This window comes from Chenopodium album, chromosome 4, assembly GCF_948465745.1.
Source record: "Chenopodium album chromosome 4, dcCheAlbu1.1, whole genome shotgun sequence".
Classification (NCBI taxonomy): Eukaryota; Viridiplantae; Streptophyta; class Magnoliopsida; order Caryophyllales; family Amaranthaceae; genus Chenopodium; species Chenopodium album.
In genome coordinates, this window is record NC_137837.1 from 42,361,844 (window position 1) to 42,380,116 (window position 18,273).

The 18,273-nt window shown below is 34.1% G+C and overlaps 1 long non-coding RNA gene across 1 annotated transcript; it reads right to left on the minus strand.

Moving 5' to 3' along the window:
• Positions 1-5,554: 5,554 nt before the first annotated feature.
• LOC145626951 (uncharacterized) lies at positions 5,555-5,965 on the minus strand. Its single transcript, XR_014111206.1, has 3 exons — positions 5,901-5,965; positions 5,717-5,818; positions 5,555-5,626 (listed from the first exon to the last, which is right to left on the minus strand). It is a non-coding gene; the product is annotated as an uncharacterized LOC145626951 (long non-coding RNA).
• Between the last annotated feature and the right edge of the window lie 12,308 nt (positions 5,966-18,273).

The window sequence follows — 18,273 nt, forward strand, 5'->3', positions numbered from 1 at the left end:
AAAGGTTTGATATTTCTAAGAATTTCGTCCCAACTCTATTCTAAACTTTTTTAATTCTATATTTCAATTATTTAATTTAATTCTTTGATTTAATATTTCCTTGAAGTTACTTACGTGTGTATTTTGTTATAAGAAAGAGATATGAGGCATCCAAGTAAGTGCTTTAATTGCTTTATTGATATTTTGATATAGAAATCTTTTTTAGATTATTATTTTGATTCCTAGTATCATGTTAAGATGTTTTATTTCTTCCTATTGTCATGTTTAGTGTAACAACTAAAAATTTCTAATATCAAGTATGATTAAAAGAATGCTTCCTATTTTCTTTCCTAATAGCATTTTAGTATCATGTTCGGGTTAAAACTTTGATCTTTAATGTTTAGTGACATGCTAGGGTTTGTTTTCAATCTTGTTAGTATCATGCCTAGGATCTTGCTATTAATATTATGCTTTATTTTTAACATGATTATTATTGTTATTATGATTATTATTACGATGATGATTATGGTTAATATTATGTTGCTTGATTATATTTTATTGTTGTTGCTTGATCACACCTTTATGCATGTTTAAAGGGAATTTTGACTTGTAATCATGCTTAGTAAGATAATTAATAATATTATTTATAGTTAATGTTAATTTGATCATAATTCAAGTGATCGCCAAAAATAGATTTATTTGTGCATTAATATTCAACAAACATAGATTAAACAGGTTTAGGGTAAATCTATTGATTGCATGTTAGTCAGAAAGCGCACATGAATACGAGAAGAATAAAGTAGAGACCTACTATTAGGGAAGGTTCTTTCTCTTTTAGATTGGATTTGTACCTTCATCCCCGAACTTCCAATCTTGGTTCCAGACCTATTGGAGTTAACGATCTCTTTAATTGTTAAGGGGTGTAACCTTCACCCTGTGAATAGTTTACAAGTTCCTAAAACTTGTTGGCGACTCTTTTTCTCTATCTTCCTTCCCTTTGGACGCCACCATGCTTAAGTGTATGATCACAATGGGGTTCAAGTTTTGGGCAATGCTTGAAATATTCCCTACAGGTATGCTTTTTTATCTTTTTGTTTTTTGCTAGATAGCCCCTAAGTGAACTTTAAACACTTAGATTTTCTTTTGCTAGGCTGCGCTTGCTGAGTTAGTTCCTCCTCGAATGTCTATTAGTTATCAGGGGACTTACGGCCTAGTTGAGGAGATGATTCCTCCGGCTCCTGAGGATCAGCGCTTTGTCGAGTGGTCTAATCCTCGTCACCAGACTAGGGTGAGTTACTCGGTCACTACTTATTTGTATTCATCTTAAACGGTTACTGACTTTGTTTTTGACAGTTTTCTCGCGAGGTGGTGACATCGATGGCAAGGTGTATTGATGCCTTTTGGAGTCAGCTGGTGAGGATGAGGAAACTAGCTTCCTATCGTCGTGATAACGTTGTTGTGTATCTTTTTTTCCTTTATTTTATATTGTTTTTCCTCCAATTTTTTTCATCTGACCTGATTTAATTTTACAGGGACAGCCTATTCCTTCACCTAATCGGGCAAGACCCGAGGCTAGGAGGGATCCGTCTAGGTCTTGCTCGAGGCGTCGCCGCACTACTTTTGGTGGCCGATCTGATGCTGCTGGGACCGAGACATTGGAGGGTTCAGGTTCTTCATATAAGGGTCTACAGACTGGGATAATAGGCTAGGGAGGCGCGACATCGCCTCCTCTAGTGGGTGGTGAGACGTAGGAGTTTGGCTCGTCGTCGCAGCAGCCACAGCAGCCTCATCCTTTGTCAATTCAGTACTAGGGTGAGCCTGGGTGGACTGACCCTGAGTTGAGGTTCACGCCTACTGGCGAGTCTGAAGCTGGTGAGGAGCATACTCCTTGTTCTGCGATATGATGAACATTCCTCCTCATTTGCGTCCTCCGACACCATAGTTGTTCCTGTGCTTTTTTTTATTTTGACTTTATAGGAATTTGCCGACTTGTATAATATCACTTGCATTTTAGACACATTTGTATATACAAACTATTATCTATTATGCCTGTATTATCTTTGCCTTTTATTTTTTATTTTATGTGCATATGTGTGTGTGTGCAAAAAATATGTGATTAATTTTGTGCAAAAATTTCCGTCATTTTATTATTAATGGAGGGTATCCGACTCTCCCCTAAAAAGAAAAAATAAAAAATAGTTCAGACTAAAATAAGCCTAAATTTAATAAAGCTCGATTAATATCCAAGAAAAAGGAAAAATATAATAAATTATTGTGTATAGGGTGATTGAACAAAGGGCCTATTTGTAAAGTCATTTTACGAATTCGAATCGTGGTCAGTAAAACTACGGTTTGCATAGTGCGCTAAGCTGGTGGTGCAGCGTCATTCGTCGCGACGCGCTGCATGTCGTCGCCAGGCGCTGCTTTCGTTGCCAGGCGACGAATTTGTCATCTTGCGTTGCAGTGCTTTCTTCCGAATCCTTTTAGGAGTCGAACTGCATAAGTTTTGTGCATAAATAGCCCCCTAATCTTCCGATTTCTGTATAATTCAAACAGATTAATCATTAATTGCAAGCTTATCTTCTCAACAAATAATAATCTCTTTAGTCACTAAGAATTTTAGCGATTTTACTCGTGAGTGGTGTCGGTCTTTGACTGCTAAAGAGAGAAAAGAACATGAATTTTTTCACATGGGAGGTATTTAAGGTATTAAGGGGGTAGATATTGACATAGATTTTATTCATGCCGCCTTAGAATATTGGGATACAGACACACATTGCTTTAGACTAGGCCATGATGAAATTAGCTCTTTACCAAAAGAGTTTGGTTCCATTCTAGGCTTCCCTTCTTTAGACCTTGTGGTAATTCCTAGAGTGAATGAGTACTATTATAAATATTTTAAGCGCTTCTTTAATTTAAAAGACAGAGATCTAACAAATATTGTAGATGGTAGCGTAGTTAATCTAAAAGAATTTGGACGTCACTGCTTTGATAGACTGTATTCTGAGTCTTTTCGTGTTTATAGAAGAAGGGCTTTCCTCTTTTGCATGCTTAACCAATATCTTCTAACTAGTGGTAGAAATAATGATGGTCAAGCAATTATAACATCTGACTTGGAACAAATTGAATCTGGAAGGAATCCAATGCCATTAATTGTTGGAGAGACTATGCTTAGTCTAGATGAATTAAAGAAAAGTCCAAAAGCACCTTTTCGGGGCTCTCTAATTTTATTATAGGTAGAAAAATAATATTTTTAATCCCAGAAATCAAAAGCATATTTTTGTATAGTAATACTTATTATTTGCATTGAATTTTTGCTGATGTGGCTAATGGAGGGACTAGAATTAATTAGTCCTCCTGACAATATTGAAAAATACACTCAAAACTGCTTTGTAAGACGAAAGAAGCGTTTCTCTATGAAGATGGGTCGACATGAGTGGAGCAAAATATTCGCCTCTTGTAACTTTGCTATCAAGTGGGTCGTCCCATGGTGAAAATTTGAGAAGATGGTTGGTGACAACAAGAAACCCTTCTGACGTCTCCCAAGCTTAACCAAGATGACTTATTATTATCCTTGAAGCCTTGCAGGGTAAAAAGGCAATACAGTCTACTTCAAACAATTCCTTCTGGGGATCTTCGTTATCCCTATGAATTCCTTGTTTCTCAAGAAGGTTTGACACATATTAGAGTGCTAGGCCTTTATAAGAAATGATTACCAAAGGACTCATCCTTTTTTGCCAATAATGTGAAGAATTGGCTTCTTACACTACTAGAAAATAGCTCATCTACAACGAGTTTTCCAGTTGCAAATGAGCTTAATCTGGTTGTAAAAGGGCTTTTCCGACGAGAAACGCGTATGGTCGTCAGTCGTCGTTATAGGCTTGGTTGCAAAAAGTTGATGACTGGTTTTGAAAACTCGTCGTAAATAAGTTTTTTGCAACAAGGTACAAAACTTGTACTTATTGTACACATTCACGACTAGATTACTTGTCGTAATTATTGTTTACGATAATGTAATGTTAATTACTTACGACAACTAAAATTTATAATTACGACCAGATTTCTTGTCGTTATTGTACACATTCACGACCAGATTACTTGTCGTAATAAATGGTTCTGATAATGTACTGTTAATTACTTACGACAAATAAATATTATAATTACGACCAGATTTCTTGTCGTCATTTTCCTCATAGACAACAATTGTACACATTCACGACCAGATTACTTGTCGCAATTATTTTTTCTGAAAATTTAATGTTAATTACTTACGACGAATAATTTTATAATGACGACCAAATTTCTTGTCATCATTTTTTTATATATAAATTTCTAATATAATTTCTGTACGAATAATATACTCATCAAAATAGTTATAAAGTTGCAATTTAGCACACCCTTATAATAACTTCAAACTTGCTCATTGATATCATATATAGTTTAACAAAATGTCAATTACAAATATTTAAAAAGAAGGATACACATCCTTTATCATCTAAAATAGAAAAATTAAACATATATACGATGTGCTTAGAATATTTCTAATAAACTAAAGTTAGAATATATCAAAAGTATTGATCTAACTAAAATTAGTGAATTTGATCAATCACCAAATTAAAAGCTTCCATGAGCATGTTGAGCTTTGTCGAGTCGTCAAAAGTTGTTCCAATAATATCTACTATATATCCCTGCAATCCATTGAAACACAGGTAATATTTAGGATAGACAATCAAACATATTAGAACCACCTCCCAGCAACCAACATAAAATTGCAGTAGTTAAAAAAAAACTACAAAGCTCGCCCAATGACTAGCAAAATTAGGAAGCAATCAATACAGACCGTACTACATAAAAGTAATGAACCACCTCTTGCTAGAATAAGAGTATCATAGACAAACAACAAATGAGCTATCCTAAAAATCCCCTGACTTAATCTGCATATTATATATTAGCATATCATATATTAAACTTTTTATTCAAAGTGCTCATAACATAAACAAAGTTGATGCAATTTTTTATATTAGTACTATTTATCTCTTGAGGTTTCAAGTTCAAAACAAAATAATCAATAGATAAGTATAGACAAAAAGGATAAAAAAAAAGGCATGGAATGTGGGGAGATAGAAAATCTAACAAAATTTTGATATAAAGGCAGAAAACATGACCAAACATGCCAATAAAATTTAGAAGATATGAAGAAATATATATATATATATATATATATATATATATATATATATATATATATATATATATATTGATGTTTAAAAGTCATCTTACCTTAGTTTCAATTAGCATTAGGATTAGCTTGATCACCACCACTACTAGCTTGTTGCATATACATTGACATGAACATATTGAGTTTCTTTGCTAAATCGTCCATCTTTTTGTTGTTGGCCTCACGCTCCTCTTGATGAGTTTTTTCCATTTCATCCATTCTCTTTTGAAGATCATTATTCTCTTTCTGTTTCTCGTGGAGACTTGATGTGAGAACTGCTCTAGTAGGTAAAGGGCCTCTTACATCCTTAGGTTTTACACCAAAGCTAAAACAAACTACATTACCACGATCTTGTGTCCCAAAGCATTTTTCAACAATGTCAAAGTGTGAGAGTGATTGATTTTCTGTTTCCACACTTACTATCTCATCCTACAATTTTTTTTTAAAAAAAAATCATTATACTAGTTCCATACATATATAATGATGTTAGTTTCTTTTATAACTACAAAGATGACATACATATTTTGCAATTCCAGGCTCTTTTAAGTTCCCAGACTTCCCTGATCTAGTCTTCTTGAAAATAGCAGAAATAGGAGGTGGATCCTTTCCTTCTTTTCCACCCTTCAAAGTTAATCAGATCATCACAATATTATTATTATCCAGTAGTACAAATTTTAAGGCTATAAGTAGAAGTTAATCTTACCATTTCTTCCCAAATAATTTGTCTGAAAGGTGTACTACAAGTGTGATGAGGCATGGTAAGTTTTTTTCGGTTGCTGGAATTTCTTGAGCTAACTTTCTGTAGTACATAACAGAAAATTAAAAATAAAAAGCATTGTCACATTTATAAAGATTAGCTAAATATTATCAAACTTACTGTAAAAGAAGGACTTGAAAAATGCTCTTTCACAAGCCACTCCTAGTCTTCTGGAGTTAAATCATTAGGTGTTTGCTTCAAAGCTTGTTCAAGACCACCTTTCTTAATTATTGATTCTTGCATCAATATGCCTCTCCAATTTTTCCACAATCTTTTTATATGATCAATAGTTGATCTACGATCTAATTCAAATCCTTTACCAGCAAATTTGTTCTACACAATTATATGAATTAATTCAATCAGAGTTAAAAAAAAAGTATTAATGGATGGAATAGAATGTACTACATATAAATCATAAACTAGAACATTACAAGAATTGACAGCCACAAATGCTCCTTCGTAGAATTATCTATCTCATCCCATGAATGCACTCTAACAGGACATATTGTGCAATCTCGAACAAGTTTTCCCATGTGTCGTGACAAATCTTTATGGTTTTCACCAATTGGACCACTCATATAAAAGTCAACCTCCAACTTTTCACCTTCTTTTAAATTTGCTACTTTCTTGCACTTGTTTACACCCCTTGGCTTTGAATCAGATCTTCGATTTCTCTTCCTTGTTGCTGAGTTACATACTTATCATTAAATTTTTTTCATTAAACAATTATAATGCAATAACATTATACAAATTGTAGGATAAAAGTTAATAAAATACCTTCCTCTTGGTTTGGTGAAGACTCTTGCAAAGCATTCTGATCGATTAAGTCACTAAGGGCAGCATTATTAATACATCTCTGCATCATATCTTCATTATCGACATCAAAATCCAATGCTTCAATGAGATTTTCACGGTCATTGCCGTCATTTATCTCCTCATCTCTAGGTGTTCCATTGGTATTTTGATTCACAACCCTATTATTTTTAGAGGCATTGGGAGCTTGATGATCTTTACTCGCGATTTCAGAAGGTGTCTTGCTCAACATTCCAGGAAGAAAAAATGCTTTTAACCTTGAACCACGTGATGAGCCAAGTTGTCCAGGTGCAAGATATGTAGGCTTCTTCCCAATTGGTGCCATTTCCCTACAAAAGATAACTTTCATCGTACAATGCAAAAAATTAATTGCTTAGTTTTAATAAAAAAAACCATAATAATGTGTTGTGAAATTGAACAGAAAAGAAAACAAAGCCAAAAAAAAAAAAAAAACTATTAATAGTAACACAAAAAAACAGCAATGTTAAAGGAAATAATTCAAAATAAACAAAATTAATTGATCCAATTCAAAGGCCAAAGTTCAGATCACATAATTGAAGTAAACTAATATAAGAACTGAACCACATTAAAACACAAGTAACTAGTTTTTCTATTAGTTTCTTTATCGTTTTTTTGTCAATGTAGAAGCATCAACGATCTTAGGTTCCACATCATTCCTATCTTGAGTGTCCATTCCATTATGTGTGTATTCTAATTCATGTGTAACAAAATTCAGCACAAAAGATTCTTCTTCTTGATATGCAGCATCATCATCATCAGATACTTGTTCCCCCATTGACATGTCATAAGTTGCTCGAGGTTTGGTCTTAAATGCAACTCGCCAACTACCTTTGTTTACAACATCGGCTGCATAAAATGCTTGTGATACTTGACTTGCTAACACAAAGGGTTCATTTGTTTTCAGGAATCGTTGGCTATTAACAATAACATACCCAAATTTATCCACATTAATGCCTCTTCTAGAATCTAGCACATCAAACCAATCATAGTGAAAAAAGACTATATAACTGCCGCCTAGATACTCCAATTTGATCACTTCTGTCAACACACCATAGAAGTCCAAGTTTTCGTGGCCATCACCTGTATCACCTAATACCACTACTCCACTATTTTGTGTTGCTAAAGATTTATCACGCTGAACTGTATGAAACCTAAACCCATTAGCAACATATCCACTATAAGATTTAACATATTGAATAGGACCACGAGATAAGTTCAAAAGCTCATCCCCATAAGGACAATTACTGTTTTCTTCAGGCAACTTCTCAACCAGAAACATAAAAATATATATATATATATATATATATATATATATATATATATATGTATATGATAAACATCATAGAAGTTACATATAAAAGGGCAAAAAATATTTAATTCTGTTGGTACAGACACATACTTTTTTTTGAACCATAATACAAAGTTTGCATCTTGCTCTTGTGTTGATAGTTCAATACCCACATTTGATATTATTTCAGCATATTCCCTACATTTCAAATTGATCGAGTTATTAAGAAATTACACAAATTCAACAAGTTAATAATTTTAATTTGAAACACTTACCGTAAAAATGGTTCAACTTCGCTACAATTTTTCAAGGCATAGATGTGTGCTTTTGCCTTTCTTCCACATCAAAATTTTTATTCTTTGTAGCTCCTAATGATCTTCCCGAGTGAGAAAATATAGAAATCTTTTTCAAGCTACTGTTTTCAGCATTATGGTTTCTCTCAAGACGATTAAACCTTGTTTCAACATCATTTAAGTACCTTGAGCATAAGGCCATACACTCATCCACCAGATAACCCTCTGCTATTGAACCCTCAGGATGGGCTTTGTTACACACATATAACTTCAGTGTATGAAGATATTGTTCTCCCGGGTACATCCAACGAAATTGTACAAGCCCACTAAGAATTACCTCATCAACTAAGTGCACACTTAAATGCAGCATTACATCAAAACTAGAAGGTGGCACCCATGCTTCTAACTTAGAAAGAATCAGAGGAATTTGGGATATAATTTTTTCAACGTGCTTAACTTGTACAGATTTTGCACACAAGACATTGAAAAACTGACATAGCTCAATTAAAGGCTCAGATACATTTTTTACCAAAGGGCCACGTATTACAAGAGGTAGTACAATTTGTAACAAAACATGACAATCATGACTCTTTAATCCTGTAATCTTACACTCTTTCACATTCACACAACGAGAAATATTAGCAGCAAACCTATCTGTAACTTTCAGGTCTTTTAAAAATTTACACAATATCTATTTTTGACTCTTAGATAATGTATAAGGTGCATGAGGCAATTAAGTTTTATCACCCTTAGATATAGGATGAAGTTTTTCCATAATACCCAATGCCTCCATATCAAGACGAGAGTTAGTTGTATCTTTTGTTTTCCCTTTGATATTCATGATGGTTCCCAAAATAATATCACAAATTTTATTTTCAATATGTATTACATCTAAATTGTATCCCAACAAAAGTGTTTTCCAATACGGTAACTGAAAAAAAAATACCTTTTTTGTTCCAATTATCCCCTCTAGTTTTGTGACATACTTTGGTTTTCTTAGTACGATCCTTAGAAAAACAAACACCTTCAAGATCTCCTACTTGCTCAAGCACTTCGTTTTCGGAAAATGGCGTAGGTGGCTCTCCTTTTTCCTTTTTCCCAAAAACATCTTTCTTCCTTCTCCACGAGTGATTAACAGGAAGAAAACGTCGATGACGCATATAGACATGCTTAGAATAATTTTTCAACCACAAAGAAGTAGTTTTTTTGTGACAACAAGGACAAGTCATTTTTCCCTTTGTACTTCATCCTAATAATATTCCATAAGCAGGAAAATTGTTAATAGTAGATAGTAAAGCTGCATGTAATTTGAAGTTTTCACCTTTGGATGCATCATAGGTTTCAACACCCACTTCCCATAACTCTTTCAACTCTTCTATCAAAAGGGGTTGTAAATAGACATCAATTGCATCCCAAGGACCTCTTAGACCAGGTATAAGCGTTAACAACATCATATTAGATTGTTTCATACAAACCCAAGGAGGTAAATTATATGGGACTAACATAACAGGCCAAATACTATACGAATTTGCGATATTAGAAAATGGGTTGAATCCATCACTAATTAACCCTAACCAGACATTACGAGGTTCTGAAGAAAAGGTTGCATGTTGTTCATTAAAATGTTGCCATGCTTTACCATCAGCAGGGTGATTAATCACACCAATTTCAATATGTCTGTCATGATGCCATCTCATATCAGAGGCTATCTTAGAACACATGAACAAACGTTGAAGTCTAGGCTTTAGTGGGAAATAACGAAGTATCTTCAAGGGTATTCTCTTACCTTTTTTGTTTGTTCTAGTTTCTCCACTATGCTTACCTTGCTTCCACCTAGCAGCCTTACATACTTTACAGCATTCTAATTGTTCATCATCTTTCCAAAAGAGCATACAGCCATTAACACATGCATCTATCTTTTGATAAGAGTGACCTAAATCAATAACAGTCTTTTAAGCATCATAAAAACAATCAACAAGGGATGACTTTTTTGGTAGTACCTGAGTTTTTAAAAATTGCAGCAACATAGTAAATGACTCATTACTCCATCTATCAAGAGTTGTAATGTGAAGTAGATTAACAATTGTAGACAATCTGGATGAGTTTGAGCCTTCATACAATGGTTTTTGAAATTCATCAAACAATCTATAAAATCTCATTGCATAATTATTTGGATATTCAAGTATATGAGTAGGTGAATCCATATACATATCATTTTCAGGAATATCACAATTAGGAAAAATATCCCTAAGCATTCTTTGTATCTCTGCTTCGTTATCACTTTCTAATAACTCATCACCATTGTTTCTTGTTGGTGATTCAAAGAAATTCTCACCCACCCTTTCCCCGTGATGATACCAAAATGTATAACTTTGGATGATGCCAAAGGTCAGCAAATGATCTCTAACCATATTTTGAGAACCAAATGATGAATTTTTGCATTTTACACAAGGACATTTAATCTTCTGTTTTTCACCTTTCCTCTCAATGCATATTTAATAAAATTTTCAACTCCGGTTTCATATTCATTATTCAAACCATCATCTCGTGCTAGTTTCATCCATAGTTTACAAAATGCCATATTCTGAAATTACAAATTTACATCACCCTTAAAGATATTTTTACCATGATTTGTTAAAGACAACATATAAGCGTATAGTACAATAACGTATACTTAATCCTAGGTACCAATAACTATTTAACTTAGCAATTTAATTATAATTTTAATATGTAACAATCAAAGGAATGGACTAAAAAGGAAAATGGACAAACAAGAAAGATCCAATAATATCATCCATAACTATACTATGTGCACCTTATAAACAATATAGTTAAATAAACCAACAAATTGAGAATTATTATAAATTTTTCAACAATAATTAGCTTATAAGACAAAATTACCAATCACAAGAACCAAGAGCAAAAAGTTTAGTGTTATACGAATAATGTAGGGCAAACATATGAAACATTAACAACATATATTCAATAATAAACAATAAGAATAACTATAAGTTAATCACTTTTATTTTCTATCTATTCTTTATGATTAAATCATAAGACCCACTATATGGGATCACTCATACTTCATATAAAAGTATGTGTCCTACATATAAATTATATAGAAATAAAGAAGAAGAACAACTATCTTACTTTACTACATAATCATTTACAAAGAAGACAAGTAAAAGTTAAGCTCTAAAGACATACATCCAATTTTGCCTATTCTGAAGGTATGTAGATGCATATTCTTGTTAAAAACTCAATTTTTCTTAAAGACGTCATATCACATATACTCTGCTCCTACTAATATTTTACTCTTTGTTCTTCCCACTACAAAACATAATTAGTTAAATCAAGGCTAAACTATTAAACAAATGAATTAATCTTTTGGATTCCTCAAATTAAACTATTATTTAATGGAAAAATACACTTTAATAATCCAAACTATTGGCGATTTACCTTGAATAATCCCAACTAAAGATTATTTTCTCACAGTACCAACTCTGCCTCTCATTTTCTTCCAGCGGTCCCAATGACCGATAACCTATTGAAAAGGTAATTTTTTTTTTAATTTTTTCTATAAATGTCACGTGTCAACACGTGATTATTTTAGAATTTAAAAAAATTAGAAAATTAAATCAGAAAATTTAAAAATCAGAAAATAAAAAATAAAATTAGAAAATTGAAAAAAAAAATTAATTAAAAAATTAGAAAATGGAAAAAATATAGAAAATAGGGAAAAAAAATTTAAAAAAACAAAAAAAAATCAGAAAATAAAAATGCAATTAGAAAATTCATTTTAAAAAATCAGAAAATTAGAAAAAAAATTAATGAAAATAAAGAAAAATCCCAAAACCCTCCCAGCCACCTTCCCACCACCTCGTAACCCTAGCCAGCCACCCTCCCTCCCATTTCCCCACCAGCGGCCAACCCCCAAAACATGCCAAAAAGGCCGGCCGACACCCATCTATCTCGTATAACACTCGGTCGGCCCAAAACCACCCTCCGAAACTACCCCTCGCTATTCCTCGACCCCCAAAACCACCCCCTCCAACTTCCCCGGCCATCAAAACAGCCCCTCCTCCTTTCCCCTACCGCCAAAAATGGCCAATTTTGACGGAGGGGGAAAGGAGGTGGGGTTGTTTTGAGGGTCGGGGAAGAGGAGATGGTGGATATGGGGGTCGGGAAATAGGAGGGGGTGATTTCGGGGGTGATTTTGGGCCGACCGGATAGTTTTCGAGCTGGGTGGGTGTCGGCCGGCCGGCCATTTTGGGATGTTAAGGGGGTTAGCTGCCGACGGGGAAAGGGGAGGGAGGGTGGTTGGCTAGGGTTACGGGGTGGTGGGAGGGTGGGTTTTGGGTTTTCTTTTGTTTCACTAAATTTTTGATTTTTTTTTTCTAATTTTCTGATTTTTTTTAATTAATTTTTTTATTTTTTATTAATTTTTTGAAATTTTTCTAAGTGTCTTGTTTTTTTTTGGTTATTTTTGTTTTTTTTTTTAATTTCAGATTTTTAATTTCAGATTTTTTTTTTATTTTTTGTTTTTTTCTAATTTTTTTAATACTTATTTTTGTTTTTAATGTACTAATTTTTTTTGTTTTTTTTATTTTGGACCAATCGTGTGTTGACACGTGGCATATGACTTGTTATAACAGGTTGTTGACCCATAGTTCACCGGTTGGGTCTACTAGAAGAAAATAAGAGGCAAAGTTGGAACTGTTAGAAAATAATCCCTAGTTGGGATTATTCTAGGTAAATCGCCAATAGTTGGGATTATTAAAGTGTAATAACTTTCACTCTCTTTTCTAAAATTCCCAATATAAAAACCCCATTCTTCCATCTCTACTGATAATTTCTAGAACAAAACCCTAAACAACGACAAATTTGCTAACACTATACCCCCCAAAAAAAGCATTTAAACACTTAGAAAAAAATTATACCTTAGAAATGAAAACAGAAAAATGAATAGAAAATTAAACCAGTATATAGATGATTAAACGAAAATAAATGAAAAGATTAGGCTTACCTCAACAGATTTTTCCCCCACAATCACAGTTCCACACTTAGCAACTTGGAACAAATCGAACAATTGAGCGATTTATATCCAAATTTTGGGCCTTTGGAGTATGAATCTACTAAAATACTAACCAAATTTAAGATTAGTGAGGAAAATCAAAGCTCAACAAGTAGAATCACTTTTGACAATTATCAAACTTGGAAGAGAGAGAATGAAAAAGTGACGGTGAATCGGTGATGAAATGACAAAGGAAACAAAGGGTTTATTTCCTGACTTTTCTTTTTCATTTTCAACTTTTATTTTTATTTTTAATTGAAGTTGTATTGTCATTTCATGCATTTTTTAAAAAAACTAAAGTTTATTTGACAAACACAACCACTAACTAGTCGTACATAAACTTCATATGGTCGTAATTGTTATTGCAAACCCGGGAAGAATCCCGCCTTACATTTGGCGAAATTTTGCTATTTTTGACGACGAGATTATTGACAAAGTACAACGAGATTCTTAACTGGATGTAAATCACTATACTATTCGCGACCACTTAATAAACTCGACGTTGATACTGATTTATTGCGAGCAAAAACGTGTATGGTCGTGAATTTTGGTCGTAAATAGACCTTTTTCTAGTAGTGTTAATAAGCCTAAAAAGGACAAGAAGAAAGATCACAGTAGAACCAATATGAAGAATTTTCTAGGTGACAAGGTAATTCCTGTTAAAGAACGCTTAGGTGAAAGAGTGGAATTCAAAACACCTATGATGCCTAAGAAGAAGGACACTACTAAGGGTAAAGAGAAAAGAAAAGCTAACACTTTAGAAAAGAAAGTTTGGGTGGAAAAGAAACATGGTGTCCTAGCTAAGGGAGAAACTATTTACTCCAAGATTGAATGTAGGTCCTCTAAAGGATGCCTACTAGCTAAAGTTATGGACAACGATGAAGATGCTGACAAAATTGGAAAAAAAATAAAGAAAGAGAAGAAAGATTGAAGCATTGCTTAACTTCCAATTTATTAGACTAGTTTAATTTTTAAGTCAATTTAATTTTTTAGGCTTTTATTTAAATTCCATCAATAATGTAATTTTACTTTATTTTATTAAAGCAATTTCAGATTTTTAATTAAATTAACTTTTACATTAAATTTATTACAGCAATGAAAATAACTTAAATTATTTTCCAGGAAATTTCTCGAGTATGGAAGTCGAAAATTTTCCAAAATACTACGAAATTTGCCCAGGTATTTGCAGAATAATGGCGTCGCGATTTTAAGTCTGTCGCTAGACGTTGCTTTCATCGCCAGGCGACAGGCCTCGTCGCCTTGCGCTGCAGTCTGTCGTCTGGTGACAGCCTTTTTCCTTTGCGTTGATGTTGCGTCGAATTTTTATTGATCATGGGATGCGAGATTTGTGACAATTAAAGTGGCCACACCCTGTAAAGGGTTGCCTACGTATCCTTTCCTAAGGAATTAGGCCAAATGTAGCTTTCTTGAGTGTCCTACTCAAGTAATTATGGGTAGTACTTTTTAAGTTGGTCAAGGTTCGTCATGTTTGAGAACTCATTATCATTCATATAGGCTAGTTTTGGTACACCTCCTAACAGGATGGTTTTGACGATGTATGGTCTGGACCAATTAGGCCTAAATTTACCTCTTGGATCTAAAACATTTTTCCTTAATGCTTTTAGCACCAAGTCTCCTACTTTGATGTTTCTTGTATTAAACTTCTTATTAAAGTTTCTATCCATACGGGTTTGATAGCATTGAGTATGATGTAGGGCTTCTTGTCCCTTTTCATCGAGTAGAATTAGCTCTTCATATCTTGCCCTAGTCCATCCGACTTCATCTAGTTTACTTTCCAATGCAATGCGCAGAGAAGGTATTTCTAGCTCTACAGGTTGTACGACATCCATTCCATAAACTAAGGAGAACGATGTATATCCTGCCATGTACGAATTGACGTGCGATAACCCCAAAGTGGAAATTGGAGTTTATCAGGCCAATCCTTGTAATTTTCCGTCATTTTCTCGATAATAGCTTAGTCTTTAAATATTTTTTAGCCGCCTCAACTGCTCCATTTGGTTGAGGTCTATAAGTAGAGGAATGATGGTGTTGAATACCATATTTTTGTAGCAATTCTTCACATTCAACTTGAAAGTGAGTTCCATTGTCACTTATCATCTCATGTGTGACTCCATATCGACAAATAATGTTCCTTTAGATAAAGAGTGCTACATGTTTTGTAGTGAGTTTAGCATATGACTATGGTTCAACCCACTTCGTGAAGTAATCGATTGCTACTAGAATGTATTCGTGACCTCCTGTCCCTAGGGTGTAATTTTTCCGATGATATCAATTTCCCATGTTAAAAATGGCCATGGTGAAGTGTAGGTGTAGAGTAGAGATGGAGGAACATGTTGCAAATTAGCGTAGATTTGGCATTTACGACATCTTTTTACGTATTGATGTTAGTCTCTATTCATGGTAGTCCAATAATATCCTTATCGCATTATCTTTTGGACTATCATTTTGCCATTGACATGAGTTCAACAAACGCCTTCGTAGACTATCCTCATAGATCTTTGAGCTTCCTATTTTCCTACACATAAGAGAGCTTGACCCTTAGGTACCCTTTTGTGTAACTCGTTGTCTATAAGTACATATTAGGAAGCAAAGAGTCTTAATGCTTATTTCGCTCTTTTGTCAGCATGAGGAGGATATTATCCTTTGGTGACATAGTTGAGTATGTCTGTATACCATGGTTTTTCTTCTTCTTCTTGGACCACTTTATCATCTTCTATGGCTTGAATGTAAGCCGCTTTATTCCTTTTCTCTATGGTTAAAGGCATTTGCTCGATTTCTGTAGGAATCCTAACCATTGAGGCTAGTCTTGTCAAGGCATCGTCAAATTGGTTTTCCTTTCTAGGTACATACGTGTATTCTACCTTATCCAATTGGTTGGTGAGAGTTTCCAGATAAGTTTGGTAAGGGGCTAAACTTTAACTCCTTACTTTCCATCTTTTAGAAATTTTGTTGATGAACAAACGAGAATCTCCGAACATTCGAAGTTTCTTTACTCTCAATGCCAAAGCTGTTTCGAGGCCTACCACGCATGCTTTGTATTCAACAGCGTTGTTGGTAACGTCGAAATCTAACTTTATGGAGATTGGAACATGATCTTCTTTAGGTGATACTAATAGTACTCCAACGCCACATCCCTTTTGGTTTGAGTTTCCATCGAAGTATAAAGTCCAAGTATCATCTTATGTGACCATCAAGTCTTCATCTGGAAATTTGTTGTCATGTATTGGCGTCGAATCTTCTATTTGAAAATCTGCTAAGAAGTCTGAGACCACGGATGCTTTAATAGCCTTTTGGGGTATGAACCTTAAATCAAATTAGACTAGGTTGACTATCCACCTTGATATGCGCCCATTAAGTGTAGATTTTTCGAACAACTACTTGAGTGGATCCATTTGAGATACTACAAAGACTGTATGCACGAGCATGTAAAGTCTCAACTTTAATGTGGCCCACACTAATGTGAGGCACAATTTCTCAAGTGGTGTGTAGCATTTTCTTTCTTAGGCAGTAGATTGCGTTTTCTTTTCCTTCTACTTCTTGTGCAAGCATAGCCACCATTGTCTCTTTGGTTACAATTAAGTACAAGCTAAGAGGAATCCTTGTAAGCACTGGTGCTAATAATGGAGGATTTGCGAGATAGGCTTTGATCTTTTCAAAGGCTTTTTGACACTCATTGTCTCATATTACTGGCACATTCTCTTTGAGTTTCTTAAATATTAGTTCACATATTGTTGTAAGCTTTGATGTAAACCTACTTATGTATTGCAACCGGCCAATAAATCCTCGAATTTGTTTCTCGGTTTTGGGCGGTGGCATTGACATAATTGCTTTGATCTGGGTTTGGTCTATATCTATTCCTATAGAGCTTATGACATATCCCAAGAGTTCGCCTGAGGTGACTCCAAAAGCACAATTGGATTGGTTAAACCTCATGTTGTATTTCCTTAGCCTTTCGAAAAACTTTCTTAAGGCTACTTGATGTCGTGGGCGATCTTTTGATTTTACGATCATATCATCCACATAGACTTCAACCTCTTTGTGCATAATGTCATGGAGTAGGGCAGTTACTGCTCGTTGGCAAGTGGCACCCGCGTTTTTTTTAACCTGAATGGCATCACCGTGTAACAGTAAATACCCCAAGGTGTTATAAATGTTGTTTTTTCCATGTCTTCTTCAGCCATGAGAATCTGGTTTTACCTTGCGTACCCATCCATAAATGAGAGAAGCGCATGATTCGCTGTATTATCTACTAAGATGTCGATGTGTGGTAAAGGGAAGTCGTCCTTTGTTTGGAATTGCCTTATTTATATCTCGATAGTCGACACACATTCTTACCCTTTCATCTTTCTTCGGAAAATGGGACCACATTCGCAACCCATTCGGGGTTTTTAGATACCTTGATAAAACTTGCAGTTATTTGCTTTGGAACTTCTTCTTTTATTTTAAGAGCTACATCGGGTTTCATTTGACGTAACTTTTTTCTTACAGGTTTCATTCCTGGAATTAGTTGTATAGTATGTTCAACTATTTCTCTGTTAATACCTGGCATATCTTCGTATGACCAAGCAAATACATCGATAAATTCTTTAAGTAGATTAATTAAATCGATTCTTTCATCTTCGTTAAGTGTTAATCCGATTTTAACTTCTCTTTTAATGGTTGGATCATTTGAGATAAAACCATTTCAGTATCTTCAATTACCAGTGTTTTATTTTCAAGTGTTTCCATTCCTTTAATGATTTCTTTGTCATTTTCATTATTAGTTAAGCAATGCTCGTCATCTTGGGTTAGAGAATAACAATAAGAGTA